The sequence below is a fragment of the Monodon monoceros genome, unplaced genomic scaffold (assembly GCF_005190385.1).
Source record: "Monodon monoceros isolate NGI ecotype Baffin Bay Population unplaced genomic scaffold, NGI_Narwhal_1 Super_Scaffold_17, whole genome shotgun sequence".
NCBI lineage: Eukaryota > Metazoa > Chordata > Mammalia > Artiodactyla > Monodontidae > Monodon > Monodon monoceros.
This window is the reverse complement of record NW_021703773.1, coordinates 9,234,444-9,248,573: the sequence shown is the minus strand read 5'-3', so window position 1 is coordinate 9,248,573 and position 14,130 is coordinate 9,234,444. Positions and strand designations below refer to the sequence as shown.

General features: G+C 41.2%; 1 non-coding gene across 1 annotated transcript; it reads left to right on the top strand.

Moving 5' to 3' along the window:
- The first annotated feature begins 63 nt into the window (after window positions 1–63).
- On the top strand, window positions 64–167 carry LOC114897725. Its single transcript, XR_003794250.1, has one exon. It is a non-coding gene; the product is annotated as a small nucleolar RNA U13 (small nucleolar RNA).
- Window positions 168–14,130: the final 13,963 nt, after the last annotated feature.

Below are 14,130 nucleotides of genomic sequence, written 5' to 3'. Positions count from 1 at the left end.
TGTCACCCTTACTGTGAAGTTAGTGGGTCGTACCCGGGGCTGCTTAGCCGACGAGTCACGTTGATCCTTTTGTAGTTCATAAGTGTGATGATTGGGTGTTCACGCGCTTGTGTGACATGTGCCTCCTTCCAACCTTGTTACGATTGTGGCACATTACCCGTCTGACATGAACTATGAAGGATCCTTTTAATCCTGCGATGGTTTGGTTGTTGATAGTGCTTATCGTCCTGTGTCTAGTACGTGATTGTGAGGCGTGTTTGACTCTGAGTTCTGCGTTAGCTTTGATTTTTCTTTTCCTGCAGTTAGATTTTTAATGTTGATTGCCGTGGGCTTTTAAAAAGGGAAAAAAGGCGAAAGTCACTGGTAAGCGAGGAGTTTGAAAATGGTCTGCGACGACGGAGGTTTCGCTAGAAACGCGGGTGATCCGGGTGTGGCTCGGGCCCGCCCGCGGGTGTGCACGTGAGGTGTTTCCCCGCGTGTGTTCCGGCTGCTCCCGGGGCGGGGTCGGCACCTCTAAGTGGTAGGGGTGGGGGCAGCGGAAGGAGCCACGGCCTCGTGCGACTTTTTGTCCTGGCGGGTCTCTTGCTGCGGCTTCTCGGACGGTGGAGCTGAGAACCTTAGATCTTGGGTTCCCCGGGGGCCGGTCACAGTCCCCGGCTTTGCCAGGGCGTTTGCCGGTGACTTCTCATAACTTTCGTTGTGTGGTAGGTGCCCGGGGAAGCACACCGTATTTGCGGCAAGACGTGGGCGGGAGCGCCTAGAAACCGGCGGCGGACACCGGAAGGAGTCGGAGAGCAGGCGGCGCCGCTTTTCGCGGAGGCGTGCGCGGCGTGCTGCCCCGCACCGAGGCTCAAACGCACCTTGCCCCGCCGGCCGTCCTAGTTTGCGCCCACCGTTCCGCAGGTCTTTGGGATTTTTCTGGCTCCCGAGCCGCAAGGCGCCTAGAGCATGACCTGCGGGGTTTTCGGATCTTGGGGTGGAGAGGCCGCGCCCGGGGAGTGCTAAGAGTAGGCTCTGGTCCCCAGGGGGCTGTGAGAGTGAAGGGAGACTTAAGGGCTTTCGTCTCGCCTTGGAGACGGCACCGCTTACAGATAGCCGATTTGCGGATCTTGACTGCGAGTGCTTTCTCGCTCCCAACCCCCCTCGCCCGTTCTGTGACCTTGACGGAAAGTTCGGCGACCTCTCCGTGCCCTAATTTTTTTCGAAGGTAAAACATGGGTAGTAATAGTCCCTACTTCGTAGAATTGTTAAAGTTAAATATACTTAAACGGCTTAGAGCAATTTCTGGTCCGTGGTAAATTTTATACAGGTGTTAGTTCTTACTGTTAAACCACAGCTCCTGTATTAACTTACATTTTTTCTTTTCAGGGGAATTTTATGGTTAGGACCCTTCCTTTCCACGTCTTTCCCTTGGTCTTTCTTTCTCCGGCCAACTGGTGGCACTCATCATTTTCTAAGCAGTTTCAAACATTGATTAAAAACTCCTCCCAAGGGGATTCTCCCCTATCAAGATCTCCCAGATATTGACCCCTATGGGAGCAAGACGGCGATCCACAGACAGTTACTGTATCCCTCCTGTGTGGGACACTGTCTTCCCTGTTCCATGTGCCCTTTGTGCTAAGTGGATCCAAGATCTCACTCCCTTAGGAAAGTGCTTGTATTGCAAGCGTTCACCCTCTCTACACTCTGAGTTTCCTGAGGCCAGACACCATGCCTTGCTCTCCAGTGCCTGGCACAATTTAGTTATGCAGTAAATGTTTGTTGAACCCACATGTCCATCCACAGAGGACTGGTTGAATAAAGCACGGTATATCCACACAATGCAGTTCTGTGCAGCCGTACAAAGGAATGAAGACCATCTCTGTGGAGGCCATGGGACGCTAGGATATATTGTTTAAGTGAAAAAAGCAAGGCTGAGGCCATGTATATGTTGCTTCTCTCCCAAGAAAGGTGTGGTGCATTTGCTCACATTTTAAAGCAGCAGCAATGGCAGACTAAATTACAAACTAATAAAAAAGGGTTATATGTAAAAAAACAAGGTGAAAAAAATGGGTATGGAAGCTAGACTTCGTTTCATATACTCTGTCTTATAGTTTTGACTTTGGCATCATGTAAGTACTTTACATAATTCGTTTTTAGAAGAAAATGCAAAGTATTTCCTAAAAGAAAAAGAAAGTCATGAATCAAAGTATATTTCAAGTTACTGGCATAACCGCATGGAAAAATAAGAAACTGACTTTAAAACTCATGATTTTGACTGTATATCCTTAGTGGGACTTATCCTAAGAACAGAAAGGGGGCTTCCCTGGTGGCGCAGTGGTTGGGAGTCCGCCTGCCGTTGCAGGGGGACACGGGTTTGTGCCCCGGTCCGGGAAGATCCCACATGCCGCGGAGCGGCTGGGCACGTGAGCCATGGCCGCTGAGCCTGCGCGTCCGGAGCCTGTGCTCTGCAACGGGAGAGGCCACAACAGTGAGAGGCCCGTGTACCGCAAAAAAAAAAAAAACCAGAAAGGAATGGCAAAGAAATCAAACTGCATTTAGTAACAGTAACTTAGTAATAATACCGGTATTGTTAATTAGATGCTGTCGCGTGTATATTTTACACATATGTGTATATAAAATAGCAGGTAAGTATCTTAGTGTTGTTAGAAACCAAGGTCTGCGGTGAAAGATAAAGAGATAACAGGTATCAAATCAATGAAATTAGATGTAAATTCTATAAGCAAAAATTTGAATTGGCAATGGTAGTATGAATTAATGATTAATTTTTCTCTGTTTACAAAATGTATATATATATCCTAGCTGTGTCCACTGAAAAGGCCAAGAAGCAATGACAATCCAATGCCTATGAGCAGCCCCTAGTGTCCAAATTCATAATCTAAATGCCACTGCCCACTAAGAAGAACCAGGACTCCTTTAGGAAATGACTGATTTTAGAACGGGGGCAAGCAAGGGTGGTGTAAGATGAGCTTGTGACATTTTATTATGACAGAAAGCAAAGTAGCTATCAAATACTCCTGAGGTTATGTCAGAAGAACCCAAGAGCAAGGTTGAAGGGGCACCCTTTGGCCAAAGTGGAACAGTTTGGGCTTAAAAAAAGAATAATGACTAATGGATTGAAACATAATCTAATATATACAAATCCATTAATTCATTCATAGTAATACTAACAAAGAAAAAACATCATTCATACTTGGATCACCTAAGGAACCAACTCTTTTTTTTGAAAATTGGTAAAAGGAAAAAAATCAAGCATTTATTCTGCTATATATTTCAGAATATCCAAATAGTTTGTAAGGGCAACAAATGAGCTAGTAGAACATTTGTAGAAATGTAGGAAGTAGAAAAAGGGCAACAGAGCTAGTAGAATTAGAAAGTTACTGTTCACAGGTCCTAATGAAGCCCTGGGACTAGGCAACAAACATTCATGGCTATTAGAATTATGAAGTGGAACATTGATGGGAATCTTATAATAGCTGGATCAAGCTAACAAAACCTGAACCCACCGATTTATCTTAACATCACTAAAAGTGAGATAACCCGATCCCACGTGCCTCTTGATGCAATGCAACAGTATATACACACCATCTACGAAATACTGTTGCACAAAAATTGACCCTAAAGCTAATCAAACTTCTAGATCTAACTACAAAATGGCAAGAAATAGGAAGGACACAGAGACAGATTAAGATACCAAGACGATATGATCAGCCAAGCTAAGGATACAGGAAATTCCACAAATTACCCAGCTTCTTCAGTAAATAACTAGCATGAAAGAAATGGAGTGGAAGAGAGAATTGATATAGTTTTTAAAGACACCTCAATGAAATGCAACGTTGGATATTGTTTTCAATAAACATATTGTAAAGAGGTATTTAAGACAACTGGGGAAATCTGAACATAGTTCTGTTACAGGGTGTTCATATAATTTGTCATCTAAACGGCATACTGAGAGTTAAAGGAGACACTTTTAATAGTTATGCTGGTACAAAGGTGTAAATTGAGTCTGTCCTAGGCAAGCTTGATTACCGTGGTTTCAGAAAACTTTGTGAAATTATTGTTAATTCGATAGTGTTATTATGTTTATTTTTTAACATATTTCAGCTGTATGACGTAATGATTCAATATATGTATATATTGTGAAATGATCACCACAAGAAGTCTAGTTAACGTCCATCACCACACAATTAAATGTTTTTTCTTGTAATAAAAACTTTTAAGATCTACTCTCTTAGCAACTTTCAAATATACAATGCAGTGTTTATTAATTATAGTCACCATGCTGTACATTACATCCCCAGTACATATCTATAACTGGAAGTTTGTTCCATTTGACCACCTTCACCCATTTTGCCTGCATCCTTCCCCTCCTCTGGCAACCACTAATCTGTCCTCTGTTTCTATGAACTTATTTACAAAAAAATGCTTTCATGTTTTTTTAAAGTTATTTGTTAGAAAAACAATTCTCAAACATTTTAGCCTCAGAACCCCTTATACGCTTTAGAAATTATTGAGTCCTACAAAGATGACCAGGATCAAAAACACAGAAAATAAATTTTGGTAAGGATGTTGAGGTAGTGAGACACTCATATACTGGTGGTTGAAATGTAAAACAGTGCAGCTTTGATGGTTTCTCAAAAAGTTAAATCTAGAGTAACATAGAGTTAATCGTATGATCCAGCAATCCTATTCCTAGGTATGTAGCCAAGAGAACTAAAAACTTGTATTCATACAAAACCTTAGACACTAATGTTCCTAGCAGCATTATTCATAATGGCCAAAAGTGAAAACAACCTAAAAGTCCACCAACTGATGAATGGATAAACAAAATGTGGTATATAGGCGCAATGGAATATTATTCAACCATAAAAAAGAATGAGGTTTTGATATCTGCTGCAATATGGGTGAACTTTAAAGGCACTATGTTAAGTGAAATAAGCCGGACACAAAATACTTCATTTATATGAAATGTCCAGGATAGACAAATCAGTGGAGTCAGAAAGAGGCTGAGGAGAGAGAAGAATTTACAGTGACTATTAACAGGTATGGGCCTTCTTTTTCGGGTGATAAGAGTGATCAGGAATTAGCCAGTGGTAATGGTTGCCCAACTTGTAAATATACTAAAGCCTACCGAATTATACTGTGAAGTGGTGAATCCTATGCTATGTGAAGAATTAAATATCAGTTTAAAAACTAATTTAAAAAAGCATTGAGGATCCCAAAGAGCTTTCTTTACATTAGATAAATATTTTGATAGATATATTTTTCTACATTAGAAAATAAAACTGACAAATTTTTAATATATCCATTTAATTATTTTAAATATAGCAATAATGAACCCATTACCTGTTAACTAAAAACTTACTTTTATGAAAAGTGATTATATTTTTCAAGACAAAACAAAAATAGAAAAGAGTAGCATTATTTTACATTTTTGTAAACAGATGGGTAAAAATTTGCAACTCTCATACCTGGTTTAATAGGAGAAAGCTGGATTCTCAGATCTGTTGCTGCATTCAGTCTGTGTTGGAAAACTCCACCATACATTCATGAGAGAATGAGAATGAAAAAGACAAACAATATATTAACATTATTATAAAAACAGTTTTGACCTGGCAGACCGCCTGATAGGGTGTTGAAAACCCTCAGGGTTCTCCAGCTCACACTTTGAGAACTGCAACTGAAAATTTACACAAGTATTTAACAATTGATATCATGTGATATCTGGGATTCACTTTAAAATACTCCATAAAGAGGGGTGGTGGGAAGGAGTGATCAAGTGATGAATGAAAAAATCTGGTCAGGGTTTCCCTGGTGGTCCAGTGGTTAGAATTCCGTGCTTTCATTGCTGAGGGCCTGGGTTTGATCCCTGGTTGGGGAACTAAGGTCCCACAAGCTACAAGGCAGAGCCAAAAAAAAAAAAACCAAAAAAAAAAAAAAGGTTAAACACGTGTTGACAGTGTTGAATATGGGAGTGGATCATGGGTGTTCTTTATATTAGTCTCTCTATCATAGTGGAAGTCTGATATTTTCCATAATAAAAGAATTGTTCTTCCTCTCGTTTTTAATCAATGCTGATTTAACTGAGCAAAAGACTTTAAGGTAGTTGGTAGAAGGGAAAACCAAGTGAGGATATATATATTCATCTGGATATATAAAGATGCAGCGAGGGGACTTCCCTGGTGGTCCAGTGGTAAAGATTCTCGAGCTTGCACTGCAGGGGCCGTGGGTTCCATCCCTGGTTGGGGAACTAAGATCATGCCACACAGCTGGGGGTGGGGGAAAAATGCAGCGATGAATTCGATGCAGTTCCTGCCTTCAACAGGTTTTCGTCTGCTGGGGGAAGAGAGATAATGAAGGCATCTGAGAAAAAGTGGCACCTGTAAGGAGCACCAGGCAGTCTGCTCAGGGCCTCAAGTCCGTTGCTTCCTCTTCACAGCCACCCTAGGAGGCTGGCGTCATTATCTCCATCCTGCAGATGAGGAAACTGAAGCTCTGAGAAGTTCAGAAACTTGCCCAAGATCTCACAGTGGAAAGTGGTAAAGATGCAATTAAAGCCGAGTCCGTTGGACTAACAAGGCTTTTTATTTTATTTTATTTTTTTGCGGTACGCGGGCCTCTCACTGTTGTGGCCTCTCCCGTTGTGGAGCACAGGCTTCGGACGCGCAGGCCCAGCGGCCACGGCTCACGTGCCCAGCCGCTCCGCGGCATGTGGGATCCTCCCGGACCGGGGCACGAACCCGTGTCCCCTGCATCGGCAGACGGACTCCCAACCACTGCGCCACCAGGGAAGCCCTCCAAGGCTTTGCTCTTACCGGTTCTACCCCTTTTTTGTAGACCCGCCAGGTATACAATCCCGAATGTCACTGCCACTGTGTACCTCGTGAATGCCCCCCACCAGCAGAGACCCAGGTGGTGACCTGGGGAGCCCACAGTCTTTAGGAAAAGAACTAATAATAATTGTCAACTGTATTGGTCTTTACTCTGCACCTGTCCCTTCATTCAATCCACACAACTTAAATTCATGGAGTAGGCGTGTTATCCACATTTGGCTTCCTCTCCTTGACTCTCCTCCTCCAGCTTTTGGAAACCAATCTGGCAACACCTCTTAACAGAATAAATGAATGCAGTGACAACTGTAGTCTTGAGACTCTATCGGATACAAATAACTCTATGTAAGGATATGGGTTCAAGACCACAAGGATGAACAATAGGTTCTTTGTGTGACTGTTCATAGGGCAAAAACCTGAAAACAAAGTGAAGGTTCATCAAGGACACATCCCCACTGGGGAATCATCCAGCTATTTACTAAAAGAATAAAAAGTGGAGCTAAGCCAGAGGACCAGGAGGGGTTTCCACAAGGCGTTGCTCAGTGATGAGTGTAAGATGCAAGAGATGCTATGATATCCCAGTTATAAGACAATGCCTTAAAAAGTGAATGCCAGGACTTCCCTGGAGGTCCAGTAATTAAGACTCCGTGCTTCCAGGACTTCTCTGGTGGCGCAGTGGTTAAGAATCTGCCTGCCAATGCAGGGCGCACGGGTTCGAGCCCTGGTCCGGGAAGATCCCACATGCTGCGCAGCAACTAAGCCCTTGTGCCACAACTGCTGAGCCCGCGAGCCACAACTACTGAAGCCTGTGCGCCTGGAGCCTGTGCTCTGCAACAAGAGAAGTCACCGCAATGAGAAGCCCGCGCACTGCAACAAAGAGTAGCTCCCACTCGCCACAACTAGAGAAAGTCCGCGCGCAGCAACAAAGACCCAACACAGCCAAAAATAAATACATCTTTTTTTTTAAAAAAAAAAAAAAAAAAGACTCTGCGCTTCCACTGCAGGGAGACTGGGTTCGATCCCTGGTCAAGGAATTAAGATCCCGCATGCCGTGTGGTGCAACAAAAAAAAAGTGAATGCCTTCAGGTCTAAGAATACTTGCATAAGGAGGACATTTGCGAGGCTACATTCCAGGTTCTCCGCACAGACAAACTTGGGTGCTGATGTGAGGTAAAGAAGGGACAGAGGACGATGGAGGAGCTCAGCAAAACCAAACTAAACAGAAAGAAAAAATGACCGCATCTTTTTACAAAGTATATATGTGGTTATATTTTTATACTTATGTAAAATTATGTATGAATGTGGTTACGTATAAAGAGATTAGAGTTTTAAATCTTTCTTTTAAGGAGAAATGGAAGAATGCAGTAAATTCCAGAGGTTTTGTGGCTAAACATTTAGTAATACCTCTCAGTTTTTCAAAGACCATAGGATTGACGATTTAAGGTGAAAACCTCTTCATAAGGAAAAACAAAAATGAGAGGAAGTAAAAAAGAAATGTTTGCTCCCTTTCATTCAACCAAGAGTAAAAACTGATGTGATTACAGCTTTACCGTATTCCAGTCACGTCTTTCAAGGTTCGTATGGTCTAAACATGGTTAATAATAGGATTTGCAAACACACTGTAAGATTACTGCTTGCAGCAGAGTGACATTTCTGATTATAGGCCAAATAGAAAAATGATAATACTGTGTTTACAACCCTTGAATACCCATGGAGAGTGAGGTGACCACTAGATCCTTTTGCATACAAGCCTATAAAATTTTTAACATTGATTATGACTCTAACTCTTGGGCTAAAGAATATACTAATTATTTTGAAGGTTATATATTCATTAAATTTGTAGAACAAGTACCAAACGGCTCTTAATGAACCGAAATTCTTTTGAAACAGTATAGAGAGCTATAAACCAAAAGAATCTTGTAAACATGGAATATCCATCAAAATAACAAAAGTCGTAGCCATGTTGAAAATTTGACTAAATGAGTTGGCTTTCACTGTGACAAGATCCCATTACATCTCCAATATACCTTTCTCCCTCCTAAGATTCTCGGTTTGCTTAGCTTCCTTTCTGTGTCTGTGCTGTCAGTTTAATATTTCTACAGTCATTTCTTTTATTAAGGTAGTATATGATCTAAGAACATCTTACCCATGGCTGTTCCTTCCTCAAGGGTTGTGGATCCTGCCCACTTGTTTTTCCTCAGGGACCTCATTCCAATAGCATGACCTTCCTATGTTCTCTACTCCATCATTCCCATTAGTTCCCAAAAGGCTCACTCTATTCCACTATTAAAACATTCTCCCTGGGACTTCCCTGGCAGTCCAGTGGTTAAGACTTCTTCTAATGCAGGGGGTGTGGGTTCAATCCCTGGTTGGGGAGCTAAGATCCCACATACCTCAAGGCCAAAAAACCAGAACAACAACAGAAGCAATATGGTAACAAATTCAATAAAGACTTTAAAAATGGTCCACATCAAAAAAATTTAAAAATTAAAAAAAAAATTCTCCCTGATGCCATTTTCTTCTGGAGCTACCACCCTACTTCTCTGCTCAGCAAAATGTCTTAAAACAAAAACGAAAACAACAAACATATTCATGTTGTCTCCAACTCTCCACTTACCATTCACTTAGATTTTTTTTTAATTATGGAAAGTTTGCACCTGATTGTATCTCTTAAGTTTTTAAAACTTTATAATACTCCCCACTCTTTAAAAAAAAAGGCCATTGAAGGAGGGCCATTTGTTCTGTAAAAGGACCCAAACTCTGAATTCAGCAGATTGCTTCTTCTTGGTGTCATTTAAATTGTTCCTCTATCTCCCCCACCTCCTGTGAAGAGCTAGTTGGATCTAGAGGCAGGATTACATTCACGGTCAGTCTTGGGGGGCAGGGCTGTGTACTGACTGTATCACAGGAGGCATGTAATTTCCCACTGTTATTGATAAGAGAGAAATATCTGATATAAAGTTCCTTATCAATCTCTACCCTGGTGGCATTAGCAGCCATAGATGATCTTTGCTTTATTAGAGGTTACAAAATGGCAATTCTCTAATTTAATACAGGCAGACCTCATTTTGTTGCTTTTTGCTTTATTGCACTTTAAAGATAGAACGTTTTTTACAAATTGAAGGTTTGTGGCAACCTTGCATCAAGCAAGTCTATCAGTACCGTTTTTCTAACAGCATTTGCTCACAGTGTGTCTCGGCATCACATTTTGGTAATTCTAGAAGAATTAGAAGTGGAGCCTGAAGATGTGACTGAATTGCTGCAATCTCATGAAAAAAGCTAACAGTTGAGGAGTTGCTCCCTATGGATGAGCAAAGAAAGTGGTCTCTTGAGATAGAATCTACTCATGGTGAAGATGGTGTGAAGGTTGTTGAAAGACAACAAAGGATTTAGAATATTAAGTAAACTTAGTTGCTAACGTCATGACAGGGTTTGAGAGGACCGACTCCCATTTTGAAAGAGGTCCTGCTGTGGGTTGAATGCTCTCAAACAGCAGTGCATGCTAGAGGGAAATGGTTCATGAAAGGAAGGCAATGGATGCGGCCAACTTCACTGCTGTCTTAGTTGAAGAAATTGCCACGGCCACTCCAACCTCCCGCACCCACCAGCCTGATCAGTCAGCCGCCATCAACATGGAGGCAAGACTCCACCAGTCACGTGAGATAAATTTATTTTTCTTTATGGCTATGTGACCAACTTGGTATACATTTAGATGCACTTTTTATTTATTTTCAGTTTTTTAGGAGTGGCTTCTTTCTTGCTGCTCAATCACTTTTCAACACGCTCAAGCACTCCTTCACCCCCCGAAATCCAGGAAAACTGCTCTCGTTCAGGCCATCAGTGGCCCCCTCGTGGCCAAATTCAGTGGGCACTTCGATATCCCTCTTATCTGGTCTCTAAGAAACATTTGACTCTTGACCTGCCTGTCCTTAACACTGTCTCTTCTGCTTGTGGTCAGCCCACCCCTCCTGGTTGTCCTTCCATCTCTCTGTCACTCCTCCTTTCCTGGATCCTCTGCTTTCTCCAGGTCTTGAAAGCTTCTAATTCCTCAGATCTTGTCAGGGATCTTTTTTTCATTGCCAACCCTCTCTCCTGAGGTGATCTTATGCTTCCCATGGCCTTCAACACCATTGATGTATGTCTAGCCCATACCCATCAGTGAGCTTCAGAATCACACATTCAAATTTCTACCTCTATCTCCTTTTGCAGTTCTCATGGGTAAATTTAACATCTCTTGTTTTTTCTTTTTTCTTCTTTTTTTTTTTTTTGGCCATGCTGTGCTGCATGCAAGATCTTAGTTCCCCAACCAGGGATCGAACTCATGCCCCCTGCAGTGGAAGTACCAGAGTCCTAACCACTGGACCACCAGGGAATTCCCTAAATTTAACATTTCTAAACTGAAATTTGAACCTTCGCCTCCAAAGCTTTTCTTTCTATAATCTCATTCCTACTGAATAACTCTTCCATCCACCAAGTCATTTAGCCAAAAACCTGACTGTCATCCTTGTTATTCCCTCCCTTCCAGCTGGCCTGTGGCTTTCACTCTTATCCACCACCCCATCTCCATTAAACAGCTAACTCAAACAATGTCACTTCTGTTCTTAAATCCCATTATCATAAATTAAAACTCCTCACCGTGGCCCTTACATGATCTGACCCCTGTGTCCCTTCAACCTCGTTTTGTACTGCCTTCCCCCCCCTCATTAAGCTCCAACCAAATGGAATTTGTTCTCCAATAAGCCAAGCTCTATTTTGCCTCAAAGTTCTCACCTATGCTCTTCTGTCCGGTCTTTCCCCAACTCTTGCCATTCTTCTGGTCTCAGCTTAAATGCTTCTTGCTCAGAAATGCCTTTCCTGGACTCACTTCCACACCCCCTCCCAGTTTAATTCAGGAAGGCACTGCATACTTTTTCATGGTTGGCACGTGTATATGTTAACGTTTGTTTAGTCTCTGTCTCTCCTGTTACACCGTAAGTGTCTTAGAAATAAGGACCATGTTGGTTTTTGTGTGTTGGCACAGGGAGCAGTGGCTGGCACATAGTAGGCACTCAATTAATATGTGCTGGCAGCTGAATAAATAGGAAAATTTTGAAATATATACTTTTCAACGTTTGACTCTAAGTACAATTATCCGTATCAGACTTCTCTACAAATGGCATGTTCAATAGGTATCGGCTATGCCCAGTGAAGTAAAGCAAATCCTTTTTATGCAAAATGAATGCAGCACCTGCAACATAGTATATGCTCCATAAAGGATGCTGTATTCATTAGGATGACTAGAGGAAATACACAGGCTTTCTTATTTCTGATAGACCTATCATTTAGTCCCCTTATTTTTGGAGACTTTTTAGAAACAAAAAGAGCTTATATTTGAGAATGACTTTGAGCATTTATTATGCATTCTTTTTTTTGAATTTTATTTAATTAATTTTTTTATACAGCAGGTTCTTATTATCTATTTTATACATATTAGTGTATATATGTCAACCCCAATCTCCCAATTTATGCATTATTTTATGTACGCTTCCTGACCACACTCTGAGGCAGTTACTATGATCTCCATTTTACAGAGGAGAAAAGCTAGGCTTAAAGAGAGTAAGAAACAAAGCCAGGGCCTCCCAGCTAATTAGAGGCAGAGCTGGGTTTAAAACCCATTCTTTGGATTCCAATGCTAGCTTTGTTTATTCCACTATACAAATGAACCTCATAATGAGGAACAGAAGGGAGAGGACCCCTGATTTCCTAAAACACAGCCCCAGTTCATCACTGACTCTTACCAGTGAATCTTTTGTTTCTCAACTACTGAGCCCTTACCCCTTTTAGAATGAATAACTATGGACAAAAATTGTCCATTCAAAATGGCTCTTTCCTGATCCGTGCTAGCTACATGCATTGCTCTTTGTAAACCAGACTTTAAATAAATTCCTTCTAATTTATTTTATTCTATAGGCACGGCTCACTTAAAAAAAAAAAACAAACAGATTTTATATGAAGATTTTCGTGTTTCAAAGTATATAAATGAAAAAGTGAGAGTCCTTAGATCTCATTTTTAAGACCTTTTTAGTCATTAAAAACTCAGAATTCCTTTTAAATAATGAAATCCACCTGGCACAGTTAAGGCAATTATTCAATTCAGTGTGCACTGTGGCCAGAACACACAAAGCCTGGAATGCATGGCCTGTTTCTCAATCTGAATGTATAAGTTTTTAATCTTACACACCTGTAATGAATTTGCTGGGGCACTGTCTTTGCTCTATCCTCAGCATACAATAGAAGAGTCTGCTTCTTTGCAGAATTAAATTGAGGCCATTGCATCCTAGCCACAAGGAAATGCAGATTTCCCCCTCCTCAGCGTCTTCCTTTCAAAAAGGTTGCTTCAAGTGGCGTTTAAAAGATAATTCTAGCTTGCTAAATTTAGGGTGTGGAAAGAGTCCAAAATGAGAATATTCCTTGGATAATTGTGCAAGAAATGTTAATATGTGCAGTAAGAGGAGGATGTCTTACACTTTTGATGCACTTCTCTATCTCTCTCACCCTCTCTCTCTTTTTGCCTTGACACCCAACATATAATTTAGCAAGGTGAGACGTTACCTGAGGCAGTGACGGATGCTTTTCCACCGCGACTGCATTTTCAGTATAAAATGATTTCATATCTGAGTTATTTCTCAAACCAGCCTGAGTCAGAGCCACTCATCAAAATTTATCCACAAGTTATCAGAAAATGCTTATCTTCTTCATATTCGAGGTAGATTTCCAGTTATACTCAGTAACAAGTTCACTTGTTAAAAAAAATAGTTAGCTGTACAATTTAAGTTACCTGTACAAGAAATGTACTGGTATCTGAAGCTTGCTTTTAAATGCATTGAAAAGTACCTGGATTAAGGCTAGATGGGTAGATAGGGGATCAAACAAATATTGCAAAACGTTCATTGTAGAATGCAGGTGTTCACTCTACAACTAACACTTCAATCTGAAAAGGATAAAGGTGAGCAGTCCCCATGGATTCTGCTAAACATGCTACAAGGCAGCCCTACAAGAAAGAACCAGTCCCAAATGTCACTTGTTCTGATGTTGAAAAAGCCCTGAACTAGAAAATCTTAACATAGATTAATAGTAAGACTTTTAATTAGCCAGTAACTGGAGAGAACAGGCATGAATAAATGGAAAGCTAAGAATGAAAATAAAATGTTGTCGGTCAAGGATTTATATGGGATTCCCTGAAATCACTCTAGATGATTAAATTCATATCTACTAGCAAATAACATTTTGACTTGGAATTTTGTCACTGTGATTTGAGACT